The following is an 8,896-nucleotide window of genomic DNA, read 5'->3' on the forward strand; positions in this document are numbered from 1 at the left end:
AGCCCGTTGTCCTGTCCGTTGTCCTGGTAACGCCTTAGCGTCCCAATATGGCGCCTTTGCTGGGAGAGATGGTGTTTGAAATCAGTGACCAAGGCCCTTCACCCTCCGAACACTTCTTCCAGCTTCTTGTTACAACACCACACGTGTTCTTTGACATCAGTATTTTCTAATTTCAGGCTGAGAAGGTTCTGTGGAGGTTGGCAAAACGTTCTGAAATAAGATATTACTGCACTGATGAAACAGTTAAGCCCAATAATGTAGATCAACAATTAAAATCAAGCCTCTTCTTTTAATTAGCATACAATAAAAGGTAGTTTTAACATATGATTTAAAACAATGGTTGAATTTCCTGTAGTCCATCTTCCAAATTTTCAAACATCTTCCATTTTCCAAACCGCTTATCCTACTGGGTCGCGGGGGGTCTGGAGCCTATCCCGGAAGCAATGGGCACGAGGCAGGGAACAACCCAGGACAGGGCACACTCACACACCAGTCACTCACACATGCATTCCTACGGGCAATTTAGTAATTCCAATTAGCCTCAGCATGTTTTTGGACTGTGGGGGGGAAACCGGAGTACCTGGAGGAAACCCCACGACGACATGGGGAGAACATGCAAACTCCACACACTTGTAACCCAGGCGGAGATTTGAACCTGGCTCCCAGAGGTGTGAGGCAGTGCACCACCATGCCGCCCGTAGTCAGTTATGTTAAATAGAATTTCCCTACTCGCACTCTACTAAGCCATGTTTTCAATAGCACATTAAGAAAAATACTATCCTGAAATAGTATTTAGATCTGTAAATAAAGGTGCTTTTTCTTCTCTGTATATTTTATCAACATATCTAAGACCGTATACATTGCATGTGTATTTGGAGTCTTTGTTTATATAATCAGTACATGTACATAAAGGGGATATTTGATGTGGTCACTTTCTATGATCATAGTTAGTTTGCATTATTGTCTCCAGATTCCTCCAAAGGACTGCAAATGTCATGCCCAGAGACGCCATCTTGCACACCACTATTGCACTGGACTGTTGTTTTAGCACTTATGACCTTCCTGTTAGCTTTAACGAGTTTGGCTATCCTCCTCTGATCTCTCTCATTATCAAAGTGTTTTGGGCAACAGACGTGTTTTGTTCTTTGTTTATTGCACCATTAAACATTAAACTGGTGAGGAAAGTGACCATTTATGAGAACCTGATACCACCACATCTGCCACCAACAATCAAACCGCATTGAAGATCATTTAGGTCTTAGAATGTTAACGATTATAATGCTGAGTGCAAGGGGAGCAGTGGGATCATGGATGCAGGAGCAGATCCAGGTGGAGCAGCGTCTTACAGGGGCCCTTGAATACATGAAGCTATAGGCAATATTTGGCAGGGAGCCCAAGGTGACGTTTCGTCTGTAGACCCACAATTTCAAGATATTCTCTTGCTGATCAGCCGCACAGAACCTGTCTGCATGTCGTATGTATTCAGTTGTGATTCCCTAACCAGAACACCGTGACCTTTCCCTGAAAGTGAATCATGTAAACTTGTAAAAGGCGAGAGTGTCAAGTTCTGAGATATAGCAGACGGTAAGACAGCATATGTTTTGGTCACATCGGCAGCATCCACTTAACATTAACTTCTGCAATGTTTTGGTAACATGCATCTGGAGGGAAATTTCTTTCACAGACTTCAGAACAAACAGCCTGGAGAAATAAAGGAAAACTGCGAAGGACTTTTTGCTCTATCCCAGTCTTCAGAGCAAGGTGCCATCTTTTTTTCACAACCTCCACATTTCTGCTTGTGTATTATTTTCTATATCAGTTATAGATGTTCCAGTGATGTTATACAATGTTGTAGAACACATGGCTGTATGTGGACCAGGTGATGGTCGGAAGCAGTATTCTGGAACATGCCCAGTGTCTATGCCAGAGGCAATTACACTCCCTGGACTGCCCGCCTGATGTCTCACTGCTGCAGACACTGGCCTCCCCTGGATAAGAGGACATCTTGCAGCTCTGGGGCACCTCAGACAGGTGAGTGCTTTGGGTCACTCTCACACTCAGTGACGCATAGCCTCTGCATACTGACTGAGATTTGGGAGAAGAGTGCACTTTCTTTAATAAAAATAGATGCTAAATGTAGATACCATTTAATATATTTCGAAATAAAATGCAAGCCACGTTCCCAACATTTTAACCCGTGAAAGAAAAATTACTACTCATTTCCATCCATCCATCCATTTTCCAAACCACTTATCCTACTTGGTTGCGGGGGGTCCAGAGCCTATCCCGGAAGCAATGGGCACGAGGCAGGGAACAACCCAGGATGGGGGGCCAGCCCATCGCAGGGCACACTCACACACCATTCACTCTCACATGCACACCTATGGGCAATTTAGCAAGTCCAATTAGCCTCAGCATGTTTTTGGACTGTGGGGGGAAACCGGAGTATCCGGAGGAAACCCCACGACGACATGGGGAGAACATGCAAACTCCACACACATGTGACCCAGGCGGAGACTCGAACCCGGGTCCCAGAGGTGTGAGGCAACAGTGCTAACCATTGCACCACCATGCCGCCCCTACTACTCAATTCATTTATTAAAATTTAATTCCTTTATGACCATGGCCTGCTTTAGAAGCAGAAATGGCATGTGCAGCACATGTCCAGCAGAGGGCGCACTTGTATATAATATACCTTTGACAGCTATAAATATTCAACCTCTTTTCAAGACAAAGATGCCTTTATCATTACTGTAGAAATACAAAGAGACTTTGTCTGGAGCAAGCCTGCAGATACCTAGTTAAGGACAAACTAAAAACAGACAAACACTAATAGATTATAAATACATATATGATGCATTCAAATATAAAATATATATACCAAAAATAATGAATGAATGAAATAAAGGGATTAATGGCTGGTACTGGAAGCAAAGGAGCCAGTAGCACATTATATACAGTAGCACATTATATATAGAAGCATATTATACACAGTAGCATATTGTACATAGTAGCATATTATACACAATAGCATATTATACACAATAGCACATTATACACAGTAGCACATTATACACTGTAGAACATTATACACAGTAGCACATTATACACAATAGCACATTATACACTGTAGCACATTATACACAGTAGCACATTATACACTGTAGAACATTATACACTGTAGCACATTATATACAGTAGCACATTATATATAGAAGCATATTATACACAGTAGCATATTGTACATAGTAGCATATTATGCACAATAGCATATTATACACAGTAGCACATTATACACTGTAGCACATTATACACAGTAGCACATTATACACAGTAGCATATTATACATAGTAACATATTATACAAACAGAGTATTTCACTTGAATTGGAGTATAACATATATTGTTACACTTGCTGAGTGGGGACGCAAATATCAAACAAATGAAGGGGCAGTCACAGTGTTTGAGATGCACTTGGGGGTAGAAAAAATAATGAACACAGTGACTATGGTTAAGGTATAATGCAGTCTATGCCATTAGAAATGGATTGTACATAGTTCAGCATGTATAAGTGTGTAAATATGTGTGGTGTGACACTGGAGGGCCAGTTTAGATACAGTAGAGGGTGGGTTACTGCTCTGGGGTAGAAGCTGTTCTTCAAGCTGCTCATGCTGCCATACAGGTCTCTACAACTTTTTCCTAAGGTTTCATAGCCCTATTATATTAATACTGCTATAATTAACCTCAATATAATGGATATATTGAGTTTCCTGTACAGTTTTCCGCATTTGAGATGACTTTCTCTAGGATCTTTGATTAATATTCTGTTCACAGATATATGAAGTGTAAAGGCAGCTGTGGTGATGCCTCATGACAGGATGTGACCGTCACGCGTTTTCAAGACTGCATGTGCTTTTGGTTGGGACCTAGTTGTGCAATTCCAGACAGTTTTGGAAGCAGATGGCTGGAGATCCCAGTGAAATCTTCAAGCTTGAGATGGAGGCCCCAGCAAACCTGGATGTCTGGGAGGTGTTCTTCACTAATAAGTGGCGGGTGTAGTAGGAGGGCAGTCAGGGATGCAGTCAGCAGAAGTAGCCATTAATAGCCTGGGTCAGACTGGGAAGGGACATTATAGCCATTAATAAATCATCTGCAAATGCACATCATATGATGCCTAAGATTCATTTTTAGATCTTAATGCCTAAACAGTTACATTTTCCATAGTCTATCTTAGAAGAGCAATAAGACAAGCAAGGCTAGTTTAAGTTCTTTGTTCCTTTATTCTTGGCTGGAGGTGCACAGACACTTCAGACAGCCCCCCACCCACCCTCCACCCCCCGTTGGGAGGGAATCCTCCCTTTCTGATACGCTAGCTGCCTGTTTTATCAGTGACCTTGCTCATACTCCTTTCCTACCTCATCTCTTGGTTATTTTCTCATCAGAGAGTTCTACCTCTGCTTCCTCTAATCTGATAGATTTATTACTGCCTGTCTGACTTTTTGATTTATTCCGGATCTTATAGTCAGAGCATGAGAGACTTCAAGGAGTCGTGTGTCTTTTCTCAAATCTAACAAACTACTTAATCCAAGCTCTGCTAAATCCATTTTCTCTCTTAGAGGCAGTTCTCTCTCTAAGGGCCAACTGCATGCTGTATCCTGTGCTCATTAAAGAAAGAAACCAATCCAGACTGAGTACAGATGATGCTCCCTTTGATCCCATTATGTAATTTTGCAGGTTTGAGTGTCTAGTGTCCCAAGGTCCCACAGGACAAACCTGCCACTCACAGTCCTTATACTATAAACATTTAATATTTTGTAGCATGTGGCAACTTTAAGCAGATACCATTTTCCTTCCCACAAGCCTCATATTAAACGCTGCATCACAATGAGTGTGGACCGTATCCCAATGACCTGATGCTAGCCTTTCACAGGACACACACTCACACAAAATTACACACTAAGTTTATCTTACACACACATAAACAATAATCTGCGGTTAAATTTTTACACTACATCACGGTCAGCATCGCGAGGGGGAGGGTGGGGGCATTCGCAGGCCAGACCACCACCACCCCTCCCCACATGAGTCATTGTGAGTTTATTGATGATTTTTCCTGTATGTATTCTTGCAACATTGTTTCAAGTTCCAGCTATCAAGCTTTACATTTCCTGAACAAAATCCAGAGAAGTTGAGATATTTGAGATCATTAAAATTCAAGTGAATCGAATCTGATGTTACAAGGGACCAAACAAGGGAGCTTTATACAAATGACCATATCATAAGAAGCAAATGTTCTGTAAGCAAAATACTTTAATCATGAGTTTTTGCAAATTCCATCACTTTTCAGATCAACGACAGAACCTAAACTTAAAAGACTTTTGTTTTTGTTAAACAGGCTGTCAGACCTCTAGGGAGCATGGACTCCGATTAGATCAACACTCCACACATGATTTGAAATAACTAAATTAGGAATAAATAAAACGTACTGACATTTTACTTTCTCTGCTAGTATAAGTACAGTTGTGTGTGAATGTACACCCTCTGCTGGAAGTGAAAGGCACTGCATTCTTGCGTTCACTCCATTTTGGAGGACGTCAACTTATACGCAACATGTTTTTTTTTTTTTATTGAATTCTTCCCCAGGGGAGATTAACTCCAGCTTAATGTAATAATAAAAAAAAACTCAGCAATCGTATTTGTCATGAGATCATTTTAATTATTTTTTTTTATTATGTGTTTTCTACATTGTATATTCATTGGGAAGTTTGACAGTTTATATAATTTACCTATTCCTGCAGTCCATCACAGACCATGTACATGTACTGCAGACCTCTAATATGTACTTTTTCTTAGATATAATGTTGAATTTTTGCAATGAATTATGCAATGTTGATATTATGTAGCATCATATTCATATACCCTCACTGGCCACTTTATTAGGTACACCTTGCTAGTACGGCGTTGGATCCCTAATTCAATAAGGTGCTTGAAACATCCCTTAGACTTTGGTGAATGTTGACATGATAGCAGCATGAAGTTGCTGCAGATTTGTCAGCTGCACCTTCATGATGCAGATCTCCCATTCCACCACATCCCATAGGTGCTCAATTGGATCAGGTAAGATCTGGTGACTGTGGAGGCCTTTTGAATATGGTGAATTCATGCTGGGATGAGCTCTGCATTACCCTGCTGGAAGTAAAAATTCAAGGTGCTAGGTACTGGGCGAAGCTAGTACACTGTGGTCACATGGTCAGGAACAGTACTCACGTAGGTTGTAGCTTTTAAACAATGCTCCTTTGGTACTAAGGGGCCAAACGTGTGCCAAGAAAATATCCTCCACACCATTACACCACCAGTAGCAGCCTGAATTGATACAAGGCAGGATGGATCCATGCTTTCATGTAGTTTACGCCAAATTCTCACCCTACCATTTGAATGTGGCAGCAAAAATCAAGACTCATTTCACCGGGCAAAATTTTTCCAATGTTCCATTGTCCAGTTTTGTGAGCCTGTACCCACTATAGCCTCAGTTTCCTGTTCTTAGCTGACAGGAGTGACACTGGGCGTGATCTTCTACTGCTATAGCTTCGGCTTCAAGGTTCAAAACATCGTGTGTTCAGAAATGCTATTCTACATACCTTGCGTGTAACATGTTGTTACTTCTTTGGGGAAGATGGTGGTGAATTTTTCAGCATCCAGATGGTTCCTTTTGACCCTATCAAAGTGTCCTTGAGCAATCACTGAACCCCAAATTGCTCCCGGTGAGCAGGTTGGCACCTTGCATGGCAGCCTCCGCCACCGGTGTGTGAATGAGTGTGTGGATGGGTGAATGTGAGGCATGAAATGAAAAGCGCTTTGAGTACTCGTAAGAGTAGAAAAGCGCTATAATGAATGCAGTCCATGTACTTGAATTACACTTTCGTTTCATTCAGCTTGAACCAAGATGGCCACTCTTCTCTGACCTCTGCCATCAACAAGGCATTTTCGCCCAGAGAACTGCCGCTCACTGGATCTTTTTCTTATTCAGCCCATTCTCTGTAAACCTCAGTGAACCTCTTTTATTTGAAAATTCTATTATATCAGCTATAGATAGATATTGGCTGATTAGATGTTTGTTTCAATGAGTAGTTGAACAGGTGTAGCTAATAAAGGTGGTAGATTTTGCAGTTTGGTGACAGTGTACTGACAGTTTCTAATTCTGCTTCCTTAATTTCACTGTAGAGTCAATGCCTAAATGTCATTAACCCAGAAAAAGCAGTCAGTCCCGTTAATAGTCTAACAACCAGGCCTCTGCTCTTCTTCCCCTATAGTTAAGTGGACAAAGGACACAGCTGGACTAACAGAGGTCAAACTAGAAAAGCAGGTTGAGCAGGAATGAAAACAGTAGGTTACAGCTGCTGGCAGGTAGTGTGTGTGGGTTATGTATATATTACATTGTGGGGACCAAGTTTCCCAACCATGTGACAAAGACCTGTTATTTTGACGTTGTAGGGACCATTTTTCTCCACAAAGGGAAACTAATTTTTACAAAAATGTTTGACTACAATAAAAAAAAAACTAAAAATGTCAAAACACTTGTATTTTGTTTGGTTACTTGTGGGTAAGATTAGGGCTAGGTGGAGGGTTAAGGTTGTCATTGATGGGATTAGGGTTTTGCCCAAATAAATGAATGGACAGTCCCCACAAAGATATAAATACAAACATGTGTGAGTGTGTGTTCGTGATAAATGTGTATCTGTGAGAGATGGAGACTACCATCATGACTGGTCATTAAGATGTCTTGAGTTAGTCATGAAATACTGAAAAGTACTTGGACTGTCCCACGTCTTTTTACCAGTAGTGGCGGGGCTGCCTGTGCCATTTCATCCTCAGTTAATCCTCTGCTCATACTCACAGAGCCATACATGGCTATTGTGCGTAAGGCTATTAAAAAGGCAAGCTGGGAGATCAGCCCTGCCCTATGACCCAGGGCACAAATGACCAATTTTATGTGTCAGTGGCAATCAGTTACTCTCTTACGTCTCTCCAAGTCTTCTACCCTTTTCCCCAGAACCAAAGTCAGATCTGTGACAATTTGTGATGTGCAGTTTTGTATGCAGTAATCTACATCAGTTGCTATGGTGACTGCTAAGTCATGGACTTGTGCTTTATGGTTTTGGCTGCAGAGTAACATTTGCTGGGTGGTTCCTGTGTTTAGGGGTGCAGATTAAAAATTTCCAAGTTGTCTCAGCGTTTGGGGCTGCAGTGCAACGTTTGCTGAATTGTTCATGCGTCTGAGGCTGCGGAGTAACATTTGGCGAATCGTTTCTGCAATTCCGACTGCAGAGTAATATCTACTGTGTCATCTATGTGTTTGAGGCTGCAGAGAAATGTTTGCTGAGTCATTTCTCCATGTATGGCTGCATGCAGAGTAATGCTTCCTAAGTCGTTTCTGTTTATATGACTGCAGAGTAATATTTACTTCGTTGTCTATGCGTTTGAGGCTGCAGAGTAACATTTGCCGAGTCGTTTATGCGTTTGAGGCTGCAGAGTAACATTTGCCGAGTCGTTTATGCGCTTGAGGCTGCAGAGTAATGTTTGCCAAGTCATTTCTGTTTCTGTGGTTCTGAGGAGCTCTGACGCCGCCGCTGCTGCATGATACCGCGTAACCTTCTCCCCACACGGCGCTGATGTGATGGAGAAGCGAATCACTCGCTTTGCGTGCAGCAGTGCATCATAAAGCTCTCACTTCCGGCTCAGCTGCAGGCAGGCTGAACACTCCATGCTGCTATTTTTACCTGTCCTCTGGCACAGCCTTCGCACTGGAGCAGCAAGCGGGCAGCAAGCGGGCAGCACGCAGGGAGCAGGGCACCGGGTAGCTTTAGGATTGGAGAGAGAGTGGAAGGAGGCTGAAACAA

The sequence above is a fragment of the Brienomyrus brachyistius genome, chromosome 17, assembly GCF_023856365.1.
Source record: "Brienomyrus brachyistius isolate T26 chromosome 17, BBRACH_0.4, whole genome shotgun sequence".
Classification (NCBI taxonomy): domain Eukaryota; kingdom Metazoa; phylum Chordata; class Actinopteri; order Osteoglossiformes; family Mormyridae; genus Brienomyrus; species Brienomyrus brachyistius.